Raw genomic sequence first — 24,370 nt, 5'->3', positions numbered from 1 at the left:
GGAAAAGAATTCATCTGCAGGAAACTAGAAAAAGGCCTTTTTGTGGGAGGAAACCATTCCAGATCTTTACAAACACCACAAATCCCAACTTTTCCTCCACTTAGCCTGAGTTTGGCTTCCAGGAAGCGGTGTGTGTTCAAGCTCCGCCCCCATCTCATGAAGCCCCTCCTCCAACATGAGGCCACTGGGGAATTCTGAATGAACCTTTACATTTCAACAGAAACTTCAAGCTAAAAACAGGAAAAAAAACTCTCTTCATGTTTGAAAACAATCAAACATTCAAACAGGAAGAGAAAACAAGGTTTGTCAGGAAATCAACAGATTTGATTGATTGTAAATCTTCTTCCTGTTGGAGTTTGATGAATGGAAGTAGAATCTGTAGAAAGTCAGTTGATGTTTTCCATTTCAGTAAATGAAGGTTTGATCTGCAGATTTCCTGATCCCTTTCTGACTGGGATCCAGACCTGATCTAGACGGGACTCATGAGGAAGCAAACAGCACAGAAACTGCTCTGAATGTTCCCTCTTCTTCACTTTCTGTCTGACTTCAACCATGAAGGGACTTGAACCCTCAACCTTCTGATCCATGAGGCCACATGGTCTGAGAGAACATCCAGGTCCAGCTGCAGGTGGAGGACAGCATCATCCAGCCGTCACAGACTGGGGGCGGAGCCTGGAGATGACTGCTGAAGGTCAGAGGGCGGAGCTTCATCAGGATGAAGGTGCTGCTTGGATTCTGCTTTGATGTCCGTCTGTTCTCAGTCCCTTCATGGCTGCTGCTCAGAGCTGTTTCTGGATCTTTCTGGAGAATTCATGTCTTTACTGATCCAATTGTGGGATTTCTGTTTTTCTTTGGACTTTTCTTGATTTCAGGCTTTTAGCTTCTGGAACTTTCTTTGTTTCTATGCTTTAACTTCCAAACGGGTTTATCTGAGACAATCTGATTGTTTTTCATTTGACTTTCTAGGAACTTTCTGTTTCATCTTTGAGGATTTGGACTTTTGAAAGACTTTTAGCTGCAGTTTCATCCTTTGAAGCAGATGGATCTGAATCTAGAGTCAAAGATTCTAAGGAAATCCTGGATTCACAGACATTTGACTGAATTTCTGTCTGGATCAGAAACCAACAGCAGACATTTCTAGCCGTCATCTGTTCCTAATGTTCATTCCCCGCCATCATTGAAAGCTTTTGGAATAGTCCCTAAAGCCAGCGATGGGGCCGCTTTGGAGCCTGAACTCATCACTCGGTGTCACGGTGGCAGAGAGATGACAGATCCCAAATCTGAGGCTGAAATGATCACGTCCTACCAGCTCCACTCTGGATTTGGGACCAGAAACCTTTGAAGATGTTGGAGCATTGTTGGAGAATAGACTGACAACATTGACCTTTGACCCCTCCGTGATGTGTTCCACATCCAGCTGCAGACACACCACTACAGCTCCCATTCCACTTCTGATCCAGCAGTTAGAACCAGAGCCTGCATTTGCAGCAGGTTCCACTGATCCACACAGGGGGACGTCCTAAGGGGCGGAGTCAGCCACTGGAGAAATGGGGGTCACTCTGGGCCTCTCTGTGTCTGGACCTCCAGAGGGACAGTGGTTTGGTCCAGAACACGGATGCTAAGCTAGCTCTGTGGAAACTTGAACTTGTTGAATGGGAAACTTCCTGAAATCTTCTTCATCTGTTGACTTGTTCTTTCTTCATCTGAATGAGCTCAGTCCTCTCCCAAATCCAACTCCATCTATCTTCAGTGCTTTGGACTGAGTTGGAGCAGAACTAGAGCTTTCTCCAGATGTCCTAGTACTTTTAGATCAGTGTCTTCCAATATTTGGAGCCCAGGTTCACTTCTTTCCCTGACAAAAACCCCAAAAGGCCTACCAGCCACCAAATAGTCAGAAAGCAGAGAAACTTGGTGGTCTGCATTGATGAGAAACCAGTCCCTCCAGGATGACACATGGCTTTTTGGAATCATTTCACACACAAACAAACGGGAAGTTGTGCTTGTTTCTCTGAGAAAAGTCAATCAACTGTGTGATAATGGTCAATGTAAATGTTTAGATAAAGGCTGTAGGGGATTCAGGGATTGTGGAGCGGTTGTTGTTTCCTTCTGGGTTAAAGTGCAGTTTTGTGGAACCTCCCAAAGAGGAGAAACCCAAAAAAGAAAGGAAAAGCAAAGAGACAGGTGGAAGCCATCATGAGATTCCTTTCAAACAGGAAGTTATTTGTCATTTCATGCACTAGTTTCATTTAGCTCTAGTTGTTGAACATTCTAGAAACTCCTAAAAACCTTTTCTGTCCACTTTGAAACCATCTGGGGCTGACTTGGCCTTGCTCGCTGGGATACGGCCAACATCCAGAAATCTACCAACAGACATTTTTAGCTCTAGTTGTTGAACATTCTATGTTTGGAAGAGGCAGGCTCTTCTAAAAGAAACTAGCAGGAGCCCCAGCGCTGGTCTTTGCTTGGATTTGGTTTAGACTTGTTCAGAGTCAAATGCATGTTTTAAGGGGAGGAGGATTATTTGGTTGTTGCTGTTTTTGTTCCTATTCTTACAATCCACAATATGTCCCGTGTTGAATTCTACTATTAAAATGTGGGAAACAAATGTTTATCAAATCCAAATCAATCCAAAAGCCTGGAGACTGGATGGCCGTGGTCCTCCCTTTGACCTGGACACTGGTTGCCATGGCGACCTGCACACTCACCAAGCTGGAACTTAGAAGAAGAAAAAGAGACCAAAATGATTGATAAAGCAGGTTTTCCAGGGAAATCCCACAAAGTGCTTTCCAAGCTAGAACTAAGAATACCCAGCATGCATTTGGAAAAACTCCTTAGCTTCTAGTGGAAAATGATGAGTCATTGGAAAAGCATTCTCTGAATGCTCAGAAAACTTCCTCTAAGGTTGTGGTTGTTTGGAGAAGTCCTCCTCTTCCCAGAATTCCTGAAAAAAGCCCTCATTTCTCCTGACCATCTTCAAAGCCACTTTCTGCTTTAGTTTAGTCCAAACTTGCTTTATGCTGACAACATTTCCAGCTTGAATCCATCTGAAGAATCCAAGGAAACAAACCAATCTAAGTCTGCATTCATGCCACTTCAGAACCAACAAAGCATGTTTCCAGGACGCTGACTTACCAATAGAACTTGGGATTTCCTTTGCAGAATCCTTCTCCGTGTGTCTGTGTTGATAGAGCGCTCTGGAATCCAGCTATGGTGTGCTAAACGTCAGGTCCAGAAGGGAAGATGCCATCAATGAAGTCTGTCTGTCAGCAGCAATCCAACGCTGATGGGGTTTAGCTTGTGGAGGATTTGAATGTTCATTTGCTCTCAGGTTGGTTCTGTGCTGGAAGCCCCAACCCTCAGTTCAGTCAAGTTAGAAAGATGCCAACCAGCTGTTCCCTCTGTCACCATGGAAACACTTTAAAGTGGGACAGGATTTTCACGGAGCGGACTTCTAGACGTGGAGGATAAATCCTCCAAGATGAATTCATCAGACATGAATCAAACAGTCTTTTCTCCATAGAACAGAATGAAATCCACTGTGTTTTAGCAGCGTCTGCAGCATCACAGAGACGGTGTTCCACCAAAAACTGGGACCTGTCACATGTTGTTTCCTGGTGACAGAGCTGCAGCTTTAATGTCAATGAGATAGAAGAAGAAGAATCCAAAACATTGGACTGTTTTCATGTGATCACATGGAAGCAGAATTAGGAAATCTCTAGGAAATCTGTCCTTGTTTAGTCAGCATGTTTGAATTGGAGTTTACAGTTAGATGACAATAAAGACGTGTTCAGTTAAAGCAAATCAGAAAGAGTTAAAAAGTAAAAGACCGAAGGTATTTCTGTGTAAAATTGTGTTATCATTTCACCCGATAGAAAATATGTTATCAAAAATTAAATGTCTTCTTCTCCTGTTTGGAGGTATTTCAGTTCATTAAAACTGACATAAATGAGTAACGTTCACTGCAAACTGTGCAGAAGGCATGTTCTTTCTAAAACTGGAAATAGCACCAACCTTTTTTATCACCTGAAGCTGAGTCTCCATTTGATAATTCAATAAAAATAACATTTCATTTCGTCATTATAAAGCAATTTTATTGGATTTTCATTTGTCATTGGTCTTTTTGATCCAAAATCCTGAAGAAATCAAAACAAAAGGCTTTTCCAACAGAATCAGAACGTTAGCACGTGACCTAAGTTTGTTCACTTTGTGCTAAATGTTGATTTCTTTGACTGTTGTGTTCATAATCTCAACAGTTCTCTGTCGCCCTCTGGTGGTTCATCAGAGAAGCCAAACTTCCACAGAAAGTGAATCAATAAACATGAGCTAATTCTTGATGCAGGTTTGAAAACACAGATGGAAAACAGCATCAATCCAAATATTAGTCAATGTTTCCTTGAATGGAACAATTTCAGGATTTGTTGTCATAAAGTTGTGAGAAACTGTCTTGTAAAGTGTGTGGTGACGGTCCACTGTGGAAAATGACTGTTTGTGGAACATTGAGATGTGCTCAGTGATTTGGCTTTAGGACACTTTGGTTTCATTTCAAACGTTGGTTTCTCCTAAATCTACAAACTCTCTCCACAAACTGTCTCCTAACTCTCAGGGATTCCTGCTGCTGGCAAAACTCACGGCTCAAGGAACCACTTCATGAATCAGTCACGCTTTGGAATGAACTTTATTGAACAACATGTCATGGTCTGGAAGAAGCCCCAGTTCCAGCTGACAGAAGTCTGCTTCTGATCCATCAGATCTACCTAGCAACAGAAGCAAAGCTTCACGTGTTGCAGCAACAGTTTCCATGTTTGGGAGGATCTTCTGAAGAACAGCTCAGTTCCAGATCACATCATGATGTTTGATGTTTTCTTCATTCCAGGAAATCATCTGTGTCTCCTTTGATCTGTGCTGAGTCAGCACTTTGACTTCTTTTCAACTTTAGATCCATCATTTACAATCAAGGATTCATTGAGAAATATGATTTATTGACAGAAAATAAAGAGGAAATGTATTTCTCATCCAGCAGTGATTGTGGTGTGTGTAAGTCTTTTATTTTGAAATTCTTCAAGGATGATCACCTCGGCCTGTGATTTTAGACACATTCTCACCTGTTTGTCTCCCTGAGCTAGTCAGAGTAGTTGGTACAATGAAGTCATCCTCTTGCTCTCTCGACGTGCTGTCAACATCTCTACTCAAAGATGTCTTCCAGTCCATCGGTCCCTGTGTCCCGTCAATAATTAACTCGTCCTTGCTGTCAGGTCAAGTCCCTGAGCACTTTAGGAATGCTGTCGTCCTTTCTCTCCTTAAAAAGCCCAGACTTGACTCCTCCCTCTTGAGCAGTTACAGACCTATTTCTAATCTCCCATTCATGTCCAAAATTTCAGAAAAGGTTGTTGTTTACCAACTGACAACTGCTCTGGACAGTCATGGCATTTTTGAGCAGTTTCAGTTTCTAGAGCTCTCTCCACTGAAACAGCCCTTCTCAGAGTCACTAATGACATCCTGATGCAGAGTGATGCAGGAAAATGCTCTGTGCTACTGCTACTGGACTTGACCACAGCCTTTGACACTGTTGACCGTTATGTCCTCCTGGACAGACTTTTAAACCGCAGGAGGTTTTTTGTGTGTTTTATCCCTTGACTCCCCTGTCGGGTCACTTGTACGTTCTTCTTTTTCTCATCTTAAAAACATTGCAAAACTGAGTCCAATTGTGTTGCGTTCCAAGTTGGAGATGCTCATCCACCTTTTTATTACATTTCGTCTTGACTATTGCAACTCCGTCTTCACGTGTTTAAGAAAAAAAATCACTAGAACGGCTCCAGGTTTTCCAGAACGCTGCTGCAAGGCTTTTAACTAAATCATCTAAGTTTTCACACGTCACCCCGTTGTTAATCCAGCTACACTGACTCCCTGGGCAGAGAGCAGCCCCCCGCCGTTCCGGGAGGGCCCAATGCAGGGCCCCGCCCCAGAAGAGTGCCCACAGCCCCAGACGCGCACCTCATCACCACCCAGGAGTTCTGGGCATTTCCCCGCCCCAACCCCTGGTATAAGCCAAAACCCCCCACGGGAGACCCGCTCCGCGCTCCATGCAGCCACCCACCCGGCCCACGGTTGGTCCAGGAAGGAGCGAGGCAGAGGCCAGCCGCCCCCACCCAGGAGGAGGGCACACAGGAGAAGAGAGGGTCCACAGGAAGTGTTGTAAACATGGTCCGACCAGGCTCGCCCACAGTTGGAAACTTGGCGAGGCCGGGCACTCAGGGGCAAGGATCAGAACCCACACCACAGGGACACGGACACCCCCTGGCTCAGATGTGATGTGATCCCCGGTACTGTTATTTTAAACTTTTGCAAATATTGTGTGGTTTAACTATTTCACTTGTTGAAAATTAGGGATGGCCCGTTTGACACGGCGCTTCACCTTCATGAAACAGAGTGTTTCGGCACAATGTTTCGGGGCGTGTGTCAACTAGCCCAGATCACGTGGTTGATGATGTATGACGCGCCAAATGCTTCGTTTGGTCGAACCACGGTTCAGATGTCACTTGTGTTTGAACAGTTGGGCGCGCTATTCAATAGAAATGCAAAATGAATCCTGAACGTTTCCTGACCAGTTCTATTGTTTCGCTTGTATTAGAATCAGTGTCAGTTCACTGCACTTTAACATGTTTCCTATTAAAAACTTTCTGTGGCTCAGGATCATTTCAACTCGGTTTTTCCTAATAAAACACCACATCATGAACGTTGTGTATCAAAAAGAAAAAAAAACACTGGAATGAATGTCTGATGTCAAGCTGTTTTTATGTGAATGGAGACAGCTCAGTGGAATAGTCAGTGGCATATACATCCAGAGGTTCTAGGTTGGAGTCTGGCACTATACATGTTCTTTTTGCGTGTATTTTTTTCTTCATGTGATATGTATTTTGCTGTGTCAAGCACTTCTCACAGAAAGCGTCACATGTTGTGTTGTTTTGCTTTTTTTTTTAAATCATGAAGGAAAAAGATCTTTCCGTTTTGCAGCTTTTTCCTTTGCGTGTTCAAGTAGTCGAGGAGAAAATGACCATAAGTCGAACCGGTAAAGATTAGAAGTTTATTCCCTGATACGATAGTTCTAAGACAGTAGCAAGAGAAAAACACAGAAGTACAGCTGAGAACAGGGCCCCCGCAGAGAAGAGAAAAAGCACCGGGGACTTCCTACGGAGAAGTCTTTATAGCGGCTCTGAGTTCCTCCTCCTGTGGGCAGACGTAACCCCTTTGCTGGTGGCTGTCCAATTCCTTATAGGGTAAACTGTTGCGTCGCCCGCATATGCCTCCAACAGTGGGCTTCCTGTTTTTAGAGAAGACCCAGTGACCTTTTTGTGACTCCGTCCAGCTGGTTCCAACCAGTTCGAGTCTGTAGCATTTCACACTTGTTGAGTGTGTGGGTGTCAGACACCGTGGCCTCTTGCTTGCTTCTGGAAATGTCCTCACACCTGCATGATGTACATCTGAGTTCTGTCTGCAGACGAGGGGCCCTACTTCCTGTTCTGAACATGCTGCGCTGTGGCTTCCCGTCTCTCTGCACAGCACAGCCTGCATATGCCTTCTGCTCTAACACTTCTGTAGCAGCGGGGTGAAAAGTCCAGATAGCAATATGAGAATGTGTTAGGTCTACAACTAAGCCAACACTTAGTAACTATTTTTGAGCTTGAAGAAAGGACACATACTCACTTATCTCTTTTCTCGAGGAGAGCAGACAGGAACATACTCAAGCCATTCCACGTGTGCTCTGAGTTTTCAAGAGTCTGCCTCCTCACTTTTATTTAAAATCAGGGCGTTACCTAACATACAGCATACAAGGAGGTGGTTGTAAACATACACACATACACACACACACAGCCCCCAATGGTCATAAAACAGAGAGACATCCGTTCCCAGGAGATTGCTACTCCCCCCAGGGGATTAGGGTCTTTTTTGCAGATCAAGGGTCATCAGTCAGCTCCTGTGGCTTCAGGGCAAGGATCAAAAGGTCAAAGGTGAATTCCCAGTTCAATGCAGAGAAAAAATTCTTCCCGCTTTCTCAGGGCTGTTTCTCGCAGACAAGTATACACTTTTTACAGTTAAAAAAGTTCAGAGTAAATATAGGATAACTTATGTATACATTTATTCTAACAGAATGCATGTATAATTAAACATTAATTTGTTAAATGTAGTAAAAGATTAGAAACAGAATGCATACATCTTTTTCTTCAGTCATCATTAACAAAAAATTTTTGTTTTACGTTTTTTTATCATCATTTCCACATTGAAGTGTTCCAAGGAGCTTAGTTGAAGCATGTCGATATACATCTAGTCCACCACCAGATGCCGCTGTTCTGTGTGGTTTCAAAGCCCTGAATGGGTAGTTCATTTTTCTGGCACAATTACATGAACCCCTATGAGGCTTTTATTCCCATCCCTATTGAAAATTGTTCCCACAAATATCAGAATATAAATGAAATTGAAATAAACATACCAATGGGGTCGCTGAAGTCATCCAAGCATTGAAATGTTTGTTGTTCAGCTCACCATGACTGCCAGACAAAACCCCCACCTGCACACCGTCACCTAGTTAAATACTTCTTCCCATCTACCTACCTGGTAGATTAGGATTCACATTTTCCTTATACTGCCCCCTGCAGCTATGGAGTTGATCCTACCTGGAACAATCCTCCAAATCAATGTTCAGAGGCAAAAATAAAGAAAATAGAAGACAAAAAGCCAGGATAGATTACACATAGATTAAAATGTATTGATCATATATTTCTTTGCTGTAGATATTTGTGGCTTAGAGAAGATGAAAACCTAAAAAAGCTGTTCAGGAAAGTCAGGATAAGACAAGACAAGACTTTATTGATCCCTGGAGGGAAATTCAGTTGTTACAGCAGCCAAACAAGAAATATGGCAGTTAGAAAACCAAATAGTCAGTAAAAATTAAAATAGTATTAAAAGCGGAAGTAAAAGTACACGTCATAACTAAATAAGTAAATCCAGCAGCAGTTTCAACAGTTCTAAACTGTATCATTCTATAGTCTAACTGCTGTTGGGACAAAGGACCTCCTGTAGCGAATCATACATTAAAACAACCAAAGTTTTTTTTTTTAAATGTAGACAATTTCATTTCTACAGATCAATTCTCACTTGTGCCTCCCTCTAATGAAGTTACTGCATCAATATGGTATGGAGGCCATCAGCCTGTGGCTCTGTGTACATGAAATGAAAGCTCAGGTTGCTATGGAGTTCATTAGAACATTGAGGTTTCACCCCAGAAGTTTTGAGCATTAAAAACTTATTTTAAAATATTCAATTTTTCTGAGATGCAGAACTTTTCCCTCCTGTAAAATAAAGTCTTCTGCTGATTCTGATTCTGGTACAGAGGTTGAGAGGTCGACCTCTTATCAGAAAAGTTTAGAATTTAGAGTTTACACTAAATCCTTACATTGTCAAGAAAAGGTCTTACATGTTCTCATGTGTTTGTTGAGATGACATACACGACTAAAACTTTTTTTTACATTCTTTACAAGAAAAAGGCTTTTCTCCTGTGTGAGTTCTCATGTGTTTTTTTAGAGCAGATGAACAACTAAAACTTTTTTTACATTCTTTACAAGAAAAAGGCTTTTCTCCTGTGTGAGTTCTCATGTGTGTTTTGAGATTAGATATTTGACTAAAACATTTTTTACATTCTTTACAAGAAAAAGGTTTTTCTCCTGTGTGAGTTGTCATGTGTTTTTTTAGAGCAGATGAACAACTAAAACTTTTTTTACATTCTTTACAAGAAAAAGGCTTTTCTCCTGTGTGAGTTCTAATGTGTGTTTTGAGAGTAGATATGTGACTAAAACTTTGATCACATTCTTTACAAGAAAAAGGTTTTTCTCCTGTGTGAGTTCTCAAGTGTGTTTGGAGAAAAGATATACGACTAAAACTTTTCTTACATTCTTTACACGAAAAAGGTTTTTCTCCTGTATGAATTCTCATGTGTCTTTGGAGATTAGATATTTGACTGAAACTTTTTTTACATTCTTTACAAGAAAAAGGCCTTTCTCCTGTGTGAGTTCTCATGTGTGTTTGGAGAGCAGATATTTGACTGAAACTTTTATTACATTCTTTACAAGAAAAAGGCCTTTCTCCTGTGTGAGTTCTCATGTGTGTTTGGAGATGAGATATTTGACTGAAACTTTTATTACATTCTTTACAAGAAAAAGGCCTTTCTCCTGCGTGAGTTCTCATGTGTGTTTGGAGAAAAGATATACGACGAAAACTTTTCTTACATTCTTTACACGAAAAAGGCCTTTCTCCTGTGTGAGTTCTCATGTGTTTTTTTAGATCAGATGAACAACTAAAACTTTTTTTACATTCTTTACAAGAAAAAGGCCTTTCTCCTGTGTGAGTTCTCATGTGTGATTTGAGAGTAGATCTGTGACTAAAGCTTTTATTACATTCCTCACAAGAAAATCTCTTATGTTCTGCATGGATTGTTGTGTGAATTCTGAACTGAGATATGTTACCAAAGCTTTGACCACATTCTTTACAGATATAACATCTTTCATCAGACCCATTTTCCATGTAGTCAGACGGGTTAGTAATTATTCTTGAGTTTTTACCAGACATGATTGGAGATTGTTTGTATTTCTTACCAAGATTAGTCTTTTTAGGATTTTTTCTAACATCTGTGTCACACTGACTTTCTGACATGTGAGAGCTGTCCACACTTTGGACATGTCTTCTGTGTCTTCTCTTCCTCGGATCTCTGTTCTGGTCTGTCTCTCCATCTGTAGTTGATGTTGATTCTGTCTCTTCATCTGTAGTTGATGTTGATTCTTCATGTTGGTTTCCTTCTTCATCCTGACTATCAGTTACATTAAAGCTCTGCTGATTGTTTAGATCTGCTTCACTGTTCTCATCTTCCTCATACGTAGGAATCTCCATCAAGGTATCAGTCTCCTGCTTCAGATCAAGCTGCTCTTCATCCTGACTGATGCAGAGTTCCCCTGGTTCCTCTTTAATCTGTAGAGGTTCTGGTTCTTCCTGTTCCACTCTGAAGTTCCTCTGCTGGATGCAGAGATCTTCCTCTTTAGTCATCCAACACTGGGGGAGAGCTGCAGAAACACAAGAACAGGTCCTTTTAAATACTATGATGACTTTATTTATTCTTAATTATCAATACAAATGATTGCAGAATCATTCAGTATATGCACATTAAAAAACTTTTAATCAAAAAAAAGTTTTTTGTTTTCTTTAGCACAACAGTATCAAACTGTGCTGAAAAAGGCCCCCTACACCTCCCCCATATGAGGAGAGCTTTTTCAGTCAATAACTTGTAGTCTAAACCAGTTATAGAAAGAAAATAATATTTTATTTGTTTTTAGGGAAATTAACTTGCAGATAAATAATTCATAAATGGTACAAACAGGTCTTTAATGTCATTTAACTGTATACTCAAATTAAATCATACTGAAATAAATAGATTTATTAGAAAGGGGACAGAGGGACTGACAGAAAATGTACTTTTAACCTGATTCTGTCGCCAATTATTTTTATATGAAATTACAAAAAGGAAAAAAGTCTGAAAACAATTGGAATGTTTTAGATTCTTGCCATTATTGACAGTAAAGATCCAGGCATCTATAGTAAATGTTTGACACAGTCTCTGAGGCTTTGTTATGTTAGGAATGTGCTGCTAATAAAGTTACATTCACATGTCTGTTATTGTATTTATTTTATTTAGAAATCACCTCCAGGACCGAGGTCTTGGGTCCCATCAATGGGGGTCAGAAACTTGCCTATAGTGGTGTTGGTGGGTGTGTTTATGTGTGAGTGTTAGCCTAGAAGTGCTACTGGCAGCGCAGACGGTAAAAATGTGTCAAAATGGACGAGCTTGAAGATTTAATGTGAGAACTTGTAAAATAGAATATGGCAAACCAAAAGTCTGCATCTGTGTGTGAAAATCTTCTCCTGTAAAGTTTGGCAAATAAAAGTCACAACTGACAAATTACCATTTGCATGTGTTCATTATAGTTACAACCTCAAATCAGTGATTTCAACGGCTTGAATCTGCTGCTGTGAATCACAGCACACTACAACTGAGTGAACTACAAATACATTTCAAAAGAAAAATATATATTTTTTCCTGACTTTTAATGAGAAGTGATCTCTTTGAGGTGTAAACGGAGACACAGCAGAGAGACGGCTGCAAAGACACCGTTATCAACAAAGTGCAATATCCGAGGAAAGACCATTCAGTAAAAATCAATAATCTCTATAAAACAAATGAATTTCTACAGTTATATGGTAATGAAGAATCGTCAGCAAATTCATGCTACAATCAATACTTTGTGAAAAAAGTCAATATTTATTATATTTTATCAAATTTTAATAGAGAAATGACTCATAATAAAGATGCTCGATAGCTCTGAAGATACTGAAGCTATTGTCACCAAACTTTCTGTACTGACTAATCATGACCCTGTTGTCCTACTACAACAAAGATAACTGTATGTCAATTAATTACTTTTTGTAAATATGGTTCATGATTGGTCCAAAATGCTTAATAGCTCTAAAAGATACTGAAGCCAACAATGTAATGTTCTGATATAATCTTTTTTGTCAATAACAACAACAAATCTAATCACCATTTTGAGCCAGACAACAGTGATTAGTCAGGTGGTCTGAGTCACGTTTTTAGAAGAACCAGTTGCCAATCATGATAATCTAGTTCAAAGTCTAAGCCCACATCACTGAAAGCTGCTCGGAAAAAGCTGTCAATCAAACGTTCGAGGTGGGGGCCAGCGGGCACCACGCCTTTCACTGAGGCATCTGATTGGTCAGTTTACAACTTGAATAACTAGCACTAAAGAAAAAATGTTATGAAAAAAACTAAGATTACCCACAAGATATTAAGAAAAGAATTTCACAGCAAGAATGGTAATTCTGTCTATTTAGAATGACTGAGTAACAGCTGCCTATTTATCTATAGAGGTCTATTGGAGTTTGGCGACAGCAGCTACTTCCTATTTGGAAGTGGGGGGGGGGGCGACTCTAATGTCCAGTGATGATATAGTCTATGCTTTTTAGCATAGACTTTTGGAAAGCTCCTCGTAGTTTGACTACTAACAATAAACAGTGTTGGGGTAATGAATTACATAGTAACAAGTTACTTTAATTTAGTTACTTTTGTCAGTAATGGAGTAACGTAATGAATTACTACGGAGCCCGTGATCTGCCATGGGTTAAAAAAAAGGGGGTTCTGGCTGCCGCTGCTGCTGCGGTGGGGGTCTTGGTGTGGGGATGGCTGGACACTCTCCCTCCTTTTCACATTCCACCATCCATTTAGAAGAACATAAACACTCACCTGAGCACAGGTGTTAGCTCACCTTTGCACTAATAGTTTGCATGATTGAATGAATGAAATATTTCACACTAGTTGGTTTAAAGGCATAAGTATGCGTGTGAACACTATCTGTTTTGTGTGCATGTTTTCTGTACATGTTGACATGTGGACATCTAACACTAACACTAACACTAACAGGTGTGTTTATAACATCTGAATGTGTGTGTGGACAGGCCCCGCCCTTTGAGATTTGTTTTACACTTGAGCCTTACCGTAATGATAAACATCCAGTAAAGTTGTTGCTTTAGGCTGCTTCATGGTTCTACCCCCCCCCCTCCTATTATCACCCTCCTACCCCCTCTCTCTAACATCCCTCTCTCTTCTTCCCTCCTTTCCTTTTCCGTCCGGTCCAACACCAAAGATTTTCAAACATGATGGAATCTAATAAAGTTTGGCCTCAATTCCAAAAGGGGTTTATTCAGACATACCTCTGGTTTGTCTGAAGATTAATAACCCCTATTGTTAAAGTAAAATCTGTCCAACACAAGAGGCCCTCAGCTCTCATCTGTCTGCCCAGCTGTTGGACAGGACAAGTAAAAAAAAAAAAAAAAAAAAAAAGGTTTTGGTTTCCACTAAATAATTAATTAATTCCAACAAAATAATAATCTGATATACAGTCAGGTCTGTAAATATTGGGACAGTAGCAATTCCAACATTTATGGTTCTATAAACCACCACAATGAATTAGACCGTCAGCTTTAATTTGAGGGTATTTACTTCCAGATCAGGTGAGCGGTGTGTGAATTACAACAGTTTGCATATGTGCCTCCCACTAGTTAAGAAACCAAAATTAATGTAAGTAAGTCTCAACTGTTCCATGGCCAGGTGTGTGTTATTCCCTCCTTATAACAATTACAACATTCTTAAGAAGAAGAAATGCACCGGGAGCTCAGCAACGGCAAACGACCTGGGAGATTACAGAAAAAAACTGAGGTGGATGAAGGAATAATTCTGTCCCTGTTGAAGAAAACTCCCTAAAAGGAGGGTTTACCACAAGATGTAAAACCTTAGTGAGCCTCAAAAACAGGAAGGCCAGACCAGAGTTTGCCAAACAACATCTAAAACAGTCTTCACAGTTCTGAAACAACATCCTATGGACAGATGAGACCAAGATAAAAAAATAAAATAAAAAAAACACCAAATCCCCCGGCGGCCGCATCGGAAATAAATAAAACTACAATGCATTATTCTTTATTAAAAAATAACAGTAACAACTAACAACAACCTATCTAGCTTGTGAACTAACTACTAACTATAGGTGATGTAGATTGACTGTGTGTGTGAGTACAGAACGTCTTGTGTAGGAAGGTGCGCACAAGTGTGTTATTGGTGCGTGTTGATTCTTCTGCTCTGTAGCTGCACGCAAGTGTCACCTGTACTCTTTGGTACAGACATCTTCTCAGAATATTATATATTTCCCAGTAATAAACAGACTGCAGACACTTTGTCACCTTTCCGGTAGCCATGAAGCCTGACACCCATGAATAACACGGGGCAGGAGGCTCCGTCTTTGTTTATACAGACATGTTAACTTTGTGCTGCACATAATAGTTGCAGACGTTTAACACCTCCTGACTAAACAAAGGGCACCAACGTGAGTGTGCACACCGACGCGAAAAAATGCCACGCGTCAAAGCGTCTCTTTTAAAAAAACGCCTTGGGTTCGTTTTTTTGGTTTGACGCGCTGCGTCAAAAACTATACAACCAATGAGAATGGCGCTTTTGCACACGTGTCTGGAGCTTCTGAAGTTACAGTAAAACACAACTTGGGGGCGCTCAAACACAACACTGCCTTTCTGAGCACACATACCAGCAAAGAAGATAGACGCCAAGTAGCGGCTACACTGCCGCAAAGAAATAATGACGGACATTCTAAAATATCCCCGAAAACGCTCATGATACATTTTCAGCTCTTGTACCAGTCGATAAAACCATGTTCTTCTCTTCTCGTAACTATGGGATGTACCCAAAATCGGCGTCTTTTCCGGCGTCTTTCATCATTCAACAGAACAATAATTTCTTCATCATTGGAACTGGAGCTGGAGCTACTGGTGCTTGAAATATTCATGTTTTCTTTGTATGATTCTGACAAGCGCGTAAATACTGGCTCTCTTCTTCTGAGTGAAAAGCAACCACCTTGTGTACAGGAGTATTTCTGTTTTACATTAAGCGCCATCTAATGTCAGGGAATGAAATTGCATGTTGGCTCGGCTCATCGTCAGCGAAAATCGCCTGGGTGTGAACACAAAGGACGTGGCGAAAACGCCTGGCGAATAACGCCTGGCGAATATTCGTCCCGGTGTGTACGGGCCTTTAGAATGAGGATGTGTGCTTCTGAAAGCGGGCGCCTCTGTGTGTAAAGGGAGCCACGTGCAGCAGAGGCAGTGAGAGCGCGGAGACGAGAGAGAGTGACAGGCACGGTGGGAGAGGAGCAGAGGACAGTCTGGAAGAAAGAGGGAAAGTCTGAACACAGGACTAGCAGAAAAAGTAAATTATCAGCAAAGATGAATGTGTTTAATGTGTTTATTATAGTTCCAATCAAGCACCATATTGAAAATGTAAAAAAATAAAAAGTGCGGTGATGCGGTTATCGTCACAGCCCTATACCAGAGTCATGGAAAGAGAAGAGTATAAGAAGGAAAGGAACTGCTCATGATCGCATGTCATCAGTGAAGCACGGTGGTGGTAATGTCATGGTGTGGGCATGTATGGCTGCTATTGGACCTGGTTCTCTTGTATTTATTGATGATGTGACTCCGGACAAAAGCAGTACGATGAATTCTGTTTCGGACAATATTATCTATGGTAGCTTTTGTGTAGCATAATTAAAAATAATAGACAAAACCAGAAATGTTTTTTCATTTTCAAAATGAAGCTGCATTTGTTTACTCGAAATTTTAAAAAAAAAGCAATCCACAAAACCGCTTTTTAATTTTCTTCTTCAACACTGCTTATTCTGTCACTTAATTAAAATGATAAAGAAAATAGTATTTGACATTTCATTTTCAAAAAGTTATCTGGTAAATGTGTAGCAATATTCAGTTACAGTAGATATATCTAATTTGACAATTAAAATGGATTAACAGAAATGCTTTATTTTGAAAATGTAACTGCATCATATGACTCATATATTAAAAAAAAAAATTCAAAATGCTTTTTCCTTTTCTACTTAAAAACCACTTATTCTGTGTCATAATTAAAATAAAAGTGCAAAGAGGGGATTGCCTTTTCATTTTCACATCCACCCTGCGACTAGTGTTGCATAACACAATTCCAGTTAGCATTTCCACGGGGAGGCGGGGCAATGACATCAGTGCCTGTTGATCCAACCAGCAAAAGCCAAAAGTTTAGCATAGTGAAATCTGTTAGCGTTGTTCAAGGGGCTGTAGCTGTCCTGGAACAGCAAAATCAGCGTAAAGTACAGGTAAGATCTTAAGCCCAAGTCAGAACCGGACTGCCTCAGCATTTCCTGAATAATATAATTCCTGTTTGACCCTAAAGTAACAACACCCCATACTGGCCTTCATGACCAGCAAAAGAGATTCAAGGCTGGACGAAAATAGCTTGTTTGCTTAGTTCTGGAATGAAATGGAAATCCTTGAATCCATTTTCTCGACTGCAAGACAGGTCAATGAACCGAAAACACCGGAGTCCAATCTTAATCATTTCAGTAATTAGATGCAAAATGACTGACATGACCAAAAAAACAGCTGTGCAGTCATAAACATGCAGATCTGCTTTGTGCTTTTCCCACTCATGCACTCGCGTTTCATCCACAGATGAGCCCACATCTCTGCGCCCGTCATCTCACCGGCAACAGTTTCAAAACACAGGATCATTATTATTATTATTTTCAAATGAAGCTGTATTTGTTTACTCAAAATTAAAAAGAAAAAGCAATCCGCCAAACCACTTTTTCATCTTCTTCCTCAACACAGCGTATTCTGTCACTTAATTAAAATGATAAAGAAAATAGTATTTGACATTTCATTTTCAAAAAATTGTTTAGTAAATGTGTAGCGAATTTCGGTTAGATTTATCTAATTTGACAATTAAAGTGGATTAACATAAATGTTTTTTTCATTTTAAAAATGTAACTGCATCATATGACTCACAAATAAAGTAAAAAAAACACTTAATGTCTGTTAGTGTTGTTCATGGGGCTGTAGCTGTCCTGTAACAGCAAAATCAACGGGAAGCTGCAGGAGACAATCTTCTAAATGTGCTTTTATTACTGTTATGATTATTATTAAGGGCCTGCTCACTCATGATTTTTTTAATCTGTATGGCCAGTGCTTTTTTCTTGGCTGCAAGGACCTGAAAAAAGGGTTAGCATTAGGCTAATACGTGTTAAAAACATTAGCCGTGGAAAGAGTGTTCCTACTGATTTTATGTTTTAAATAGGAGACTCTAGACTTGATGTCTGCTTCTTGTATTTCAGGGCTCCAGACTGCGACAAAATGGTTGCATTTGCGACCAAAATTTGAGAGTGTGCGACTAAATTTTACATTCAGTGTGCTACCAGTAAATTTGCCTCCCCCACCCTCCGTATATTTTAAACATTAAACGTGGAAGGGGCACGTCAATGATCAGTGAAATAATCAATGAGATGCGAGCGCACACGCTAACACACACTCATGAGACGCGAGCACACACTGGCGTTTCATTGAGTGATGCCTGTCTGTGAGGCGGCCAATGCGTGTGAGAAGTAGGCCTGGGCGATAAATCGATTAAATGAATTAATGTTTACCATGACTCCTGCTGCTTCATGATCATCTCTGTGCAGAAGACGGGCTTTCTTAATTTAATTAAAACCTTAGACCCCAGATATGAGCTGTATTGTTAATCCTTAAAATGGTGCTACTGTCAAGGTGAATGTTTGTCTCCTCTTAGTCTACACTACAAAGTGGGACTGAAAACACAGCTGGGACCTCAAGTAAGGAAGTAACCTTTTTATTGTGGACAAGTGAAAACAAGTGTAGAATAAAAAATTAGACAAAAACAAGACAAAATTATTTAAACAAGTCCAAAAAGGGGGTGAGAAGAAGAAAAATCTTATACTTGACTTTGATTCCAAGAGTGTGTTTATTTATTTATTATTTATCCCAGAAATAGGGGTTACATTTGTCTTGCATTTGAATAGGGGGGGGGAACATCGGAAATCGAATAAAAAAAAATAGGCCATATCGCCCAGCCCTAGTGAGAAGAATAGGGAAAGCCACTGTAAGTGGCTAAAATGCATGAAGGGGCCTTGAGATAATCGACCATGCGTAAACATCTGTGGGAAGGAAACGGAGACAAATATCATCATAACCTGATATGTGCGTCTGAGCTATGAGCAAGCAAACTATTGATTCGTTCTTCCGACCTGCGGCTGGTGTACCAGTGCCAGAGTGTACAGCAGGGGTCTCAAATTCGCGGCCCGCAGGCTATTTGCGACCTCCAAGATGATATTTTGCGGCCCCCGCCTTAATATGAAAGTTTAATGTTACTGCATTCTGCCAGTTAGTATGAATGACACGTTTTCTTTGTCTTGCGCGTAGCTGACAAACCAACCATTTGGGATTTGGAGGGATTTGAATCTTTTCTGTCTGCAGATCCATGAGCAGGACCCCGTCTTTGGGTTTTAGCTTGAAATGTCGTTTTGGAAATAGAATCTGTCTGAATGTCTGGAATTGGAGACATGGAGACATCAAAGAGGTTTAGATGGATTTTGGGTTTGACAGAGAAATCTGCTGAAAAGAACTGAACTACAAACTTAGAACCACAGACGACAAAACAGATTGGACTTTTTTATCTGCTAACAATTTTCTCTTTGATCTGTTAAGGTTTCCTGTTTGTCGTCAGCTGGAGGGACTAACTAAGATCATCTGATTTGAAGAATGTTGTGGGCTGCACTGACCAACAATGTCTTCTGTCTTTTCAACTGGAAGGGACAGAAGAGACTCTTCCAGGACACGCTGTTGATGGACTGCATGTTTGGAGAGCTTGAAGCTCACGATAGAACCGTTGTTGAAGTGAACATACCGATAGTGTGGAGATGAAGATCAGAGTCACACTGACCTGCTGACATGTGAGAGCTGTCCACACTTTGGACATCACTTCTGTCTCTTCTCTTCCTCTGATCTCTGTTCTGTGGGTCTGTCTCTTCATCTGTAGTTGATGTTGATTCTGTCTCTTCATCTGTAGTTGATGTTGGTTCTTCATGTTGGTTTCCTTCTTCATCCTGACTATCAGTTACATTAAAGCTCTGCTGATTGTTTAGATCTGCTTCACTGTTCTCATCTTCCTCATAAGTAAGAATCTCCATCAAGGTATCAGTCTCCTGCTTCAGATCAAGCTGATCTTCATCCTGACTGATGCAGAGTTCCCCTGGTTCCTCTTTAATCTGTGGAGGTTCTGGTTCCTCCTGTTCCTCTTGAATCTGTGGAGGTTCTGGTTCCTCCTGTTCCTCTTTAATCTGTGAAGGTTCTGGTTCCTCCTGTTCCTCTTTAATCTGTGGAAGTTCTGGTTCCTCCTGTTCCTCTTGAATCTGTGGAGGTTCTGGTTCCTCCTGTTCTTGAATCTGTAGAGGTTCTGGTTCCTCCTGTTCCACCCTGAAGTTCCTCTGCTGGTTGCAGAGATCTTCCTCTTCAGTCATCCAATGCTGGGGGAGGCCTGCAGGAACACAAACACAACAAGGAGCCTTTTATACGTTTCCAAGAGTTATGGGTTTCATCAAACATCAATAAACTCTGTGATCATTGGAGAAAATGTCTAAGGAGTCTGGAGGACCACAAGAGACTCATTGAAATAATACATATAGACGCCATTAAATAATTAAATAAATGTGACATTAATTCTTTAAAATTTGAAATAAATAGCAAATATATCATTAAAAGTGTCAATATTTAATTTAAATTAAATGTTAAATGATTTACACAGGTCACATTTAAAGTTTGTTGGAATAATGTATATAGGTTATCTCATATTTGCTTATTTTATGCATCACCTAGCTATATATGTATAAGTGATTTAATCATGTTTGCAGAAGTGTCTGTGTGTGTCCAAATCTGTTTCACAGGAAGGTGGAGGTGACACCCTTGGGAGAAAATGTTTATCTTTGCGTCTTTTCAGCATTCTCCTGAGAACCTGTGTTAGCTATGTCTAAAATGAATCGAAGGACGGTCTGTGTTAGTTTATCTGTGAGAAACGGCTTTGCAGGTCCAGGGATGATTTGAGAAGACTGTGGAAGGATGGACATGTTGTAATAAATGCTTTCTGATAGCGCTGCAGCTGTGTTTTTATCTGTTTCCCCTCCTTAGAGCTCAGCGCATGTGTAACTTAGGGACAACCCAAATCAACTTATTAAAAGAGGAGGCAGCAGAATTTGCGCCAGAGTGGAGAGAGATTGTTTACTGGGTAGATCTCTGTCTGCTCTCCTCGTAAAGGTACCTTTGTCCGTTGGTCTTTCTTTCCTTTTTGAATTGTTATGATGTTGCAGGTTGTTTGAACCCAACAAAGTTCTTCTATTATTCTGTATTAGGGGTGTCACGATTTCGACTTTAAATCGAAATCAATCGAAATTAAGTCACAGTCTCGAACTTCGAATAAAAAAATGGAATTGTCGATGCTGCCACGCCCCCATGCTGCATCTGGTTACTTGCCAAGCGGAAAAAAACATGTGTTGAAGTGCTGCGAGTCTAATTGTTAATAAAGTTTTTAAAAAAAGAAGTGCTGCAAGTCAACCTCCTTTAACAGCCACTCAAAAGATAGCATGGAGACCCATCGACAGAACTCGAATCCCCTCGTCTTTCACGGAAGTCGCTGGTATGGAGGTATTTTGGATTTCCATTGAGTTATGTTGACAACGTTGATTAAAAAATAATACTATATCAGTAAAATAGACATAACACTGTTTCTGGAATTTTCATAGCAAAATTTCATCAAGTATCAAAAGTTAAAAATATGTGCAAAATTATGTTACATTAGGAAAAATCATGAATCAACTTATCAAATTATCAAATGAAGTAATATCAATAAAAGTCAATCAATTTAACCATTTTCATTAATTTTTTTTATTTATTTATTTATTTATTCATTTATTTTTTACATATTTTTATGATAAAGTAATGCTGTGAAGTAAAATAAAAGGGTCCATAATCTGTCGATTGTCCAAGGTTGGCATTTCTTCTTCTGCTGAATAACAGCTGTTCTTCTGGGTTTCAACAGAGTTTATAGTTCTCTTCAATATTATGTCTGCAGACATTAGATTCAGGTCCATATCCTTCTTCAGCTGATATCAGCGGCGCCGAGTTGTGGTCAACTTGTCTGCAGGTCAGAACTCTCTGCTGAGTAATCAGGTCACTTCAGACTTTTGGAGAAAGTGATGAATCCAGGCGTCATATTTCTTTAAATTCAGGGCTCCAGACTAACTTTTTTCACTAGGAGCACAGTGGCCCCTAACTGAAAATTTTAGGGGCACAACCAGAAAATTTAGGGGCGCATACCGTAAATCAACATTCTAACCAAATCTACTAATTTCCACTGTATTACTAATAAATACTTTAATAATAGATGCAGAAATTACAATGTGCTGTTTCTCATTCAGTGTCACATTTTATTCTTCACTTTTGAAAATGCAACAACAAGGTAAACTGACAGAACCATCGCTGTCATGACAGTACAAATAGTTAAAAAAACTGATGGAAATTTATCTTTGTGACACCAAATAGGTGCAGCCAAGATGCACAATAAGCGTGTTTGAGATCACCCAGGTGAACTCAACGCTGCGCAGATCACCTGGTGTGTGACATATATTTTTGTTTTTGCTCCAACATCACCTGTCAATCATCACAAAAATATCGCGAGAAAGGGGTGGGAGCAAGGGGCAAACCTACCCGGACACAGCTGGAAACTGAACTGCTGAAAGCTGCCCTACAGACTACAAAACAATGCATTATGGGACAAGTGTCCTGATGGTTTTTGTAGTTGAGTGATTAATTAAAATAATTTAAAATACCAATTCATTAAAAAAAGGCTACATACATCACAAAACATTAAAATAATCATAAAATATATAATAACACAGATCACACTAAGGGGGAGAGGAATATTAAAACTAAATTGAATGTTAAGGACAACTCCAATTTCCTGTTCTCCTTCAGTCTTGCTGCAGATTTGCTTTCATCTCACAGCCCCCCCCCCCCCCCCCCCCCCCCCTGGTCTCCCCAACGATCCAGGCGAGGCGCTGGTTCATCTCAAACACGTCTATCGCTGCATTATCCACACGTATTTTCAGTGTGTCTAAAACTAATGTTGTTTTTGCTCGAGCGTGTTTAAAGTTCAAGCCCCGTTAGCTGTCACGCATGTAGGTGTGGGACATTTATTCTCCTCAGCTGACCCGACTCCCGCGGGACGGGGGCGGTGTGCTGCCGTAACCCGTTTGATGCGCCGCCGTAACCGTAACCAAAACCTAAACCTTCCTCCGGGTCTGTGCGGCCCAGAGAAAAGTTCAGCACGGACTGCATGTATTTTGAAAATTACGAGCGAAAAGATACGTTCTAAAGGAAAGTAAGGAACTCCTTCATGTGGTCCGGGGAGGGGGCTGTCAGGTGTCCTGCTTTCAGGCCCTGTCATTGTCACGCCCCCAAGAGTCATATACCCCACTGTGATTGGTTGGTCAGCTTCGCGAGTGTGTGCTCGCGTTTCATGAGTATGTGCGCGAGTGTGTGTGTCTGCCTGCGTGCGTGTGCGCTCGCGTCTCATTGATTATGTCATTGATCATTGACGTGCCCCTTCCACGTTTAATGTATAAAAAATACGGAGGGTGGGGGAGGCAAATTTACTGGTCGCGCATGTGCGACTGGATGTAAAATTCAGTCGCACACTCTAGCAATTGGTCGCAAAATGCGACCAATTGCTCGCAGTCTGGAGCCCTGAAATTATTTGGCTCTTTGGTTTATTACTCCATGTTGTTTCAGACGACCGAAATAAGACACTTCGCAAGTTTGGACACAGTGCAAGTTTGGAGATTTCAGCATTCCTTCTGGTCAGATGGTCGTTCAGATAAACAGCTGATCCTTTCCGATTTTTACGTTGATTCATTAGAGCTAGCTTGTGTTTTTGATTCACAAACCTGATGAGGATCGCTGGTTTATCCGTCTCCTTTCTCCTGGGGAGCAGGTGGCAGGTCTCCATGGTGTTTAGATCCAGGGAAATCCCTTTAGATGTGAGAAATGAATGTATTTTCTGTTCCAGAGTCTCTCCACCGCTCTAAGTTTAAGAGGGACTGTCAGCGCTATTAGCATTAGCAGTGCTAGCTCCAGCTGCATTTAGCTTTGCCCGAGGTTTGATGGGTACTCCAGTGAGAAGGACATTATTCATCCTTACTTGTTGTTCCACATCGTCCAGTCTTTTCTCCAGAATGTCGACCCGGTTTTCCTCGTTGCTTGTTTTTAACCTGAAATCTTTGAAATTCTTCCATTAGCTCTAATAGCTGAGTTTTTACTGTTGGTGTTGCACAAAATTAGGAAAATGCCAAATATTTTTGAAGTAATCCCAGTGATGAGTTCTATGGTTACGTTTTTAATGTTTTATAAGAGCTAAAAGTGATCATATCTCAGGGCTCGACATAGCCGTTTGTCCGCTGGCCCGGTCATGTTTTTCGAGCAGTACGGACCACAAGATTTTATTTTTCACTTGTCTGCTCGGGCCACTAAAATATCTAACGGTTAATATATTTTTCACCTTTTTCAATAAAGTATATTTTGCGAAAACGTGTAGATTTACTTTGTCTTCATCGCTGTGACGGAGCGGCTCCGTCTCTCTGAGCGAACACCGTGAGCACACATACACACACACACACACACACACACACACACAGGTTGGCGCGCGCGTCCACGTCATAATCAAACCTTTTCGCTGTGAAACCATAGTTTCTTACAATTCACCTTTCATTTTTACAGTTTAGACCTCGGGTGCACACTCATCAGT

At 40.7% G+C, this 24,370-nt stretch overlaps 1 protein-coding gene, 1 long non-coding RNA gene and 1 pseudogene across 3 annotated transcripts in view; 1 reads left to right on the top strand and 2 right to left on the bottom strand.

Moving 5' to 3' along the window:
• The window catches only part of LOC144989467 (uncharacterized), a 188,950-nt gene that overhangs the window by 112,460 nt on the left and 52,120 nt on the right, over positions 1–24,370 (top strand). The window lies entirely within an intron of this gene.
• LOC144989088 (uncharacterized) overlaps positions 1–24,370 on the bottom strand; it is a 74,538-nt gene that overhangs the window by 33,931 nt on the left and 16,237 nt on the right. The gene's annotated exons all lie outside the window — the stretch shown is intronic.
• On the bottom strand, positions 7,702–23,311 carry LOC144989093 (uncharacterized; annotated as a pseudogene). The gene is made up of 2 exons (XR_013653240.1): positions 19,460–23,311; positions 7,702–11,105 (listed from the first exon to the last, which is right to left on the bottom strand). The product of XR_013653240.1 is annotated as an uncharacterized LOC144989093 (transcript).

This window comes from Oryzias latipes, chromosome 2 (assembly GCF_053564925.1).
Source record: "Oryzias latipes strain Hd-rR chromosome 2, Olatipes_Hd-rR_3.1".
Lineage (NCBI taxonomy): Eukaryota > Metazoa > Chordata > Actinopteri > Beloniformes > Adrianichthyidae > Oryzias > Oryzias latipes.
The sequence above is the reverse complement of the archived record's forward strand: the minus strand, read 5'-3'. Positions and strand labels throughout refer to the sequence as shown.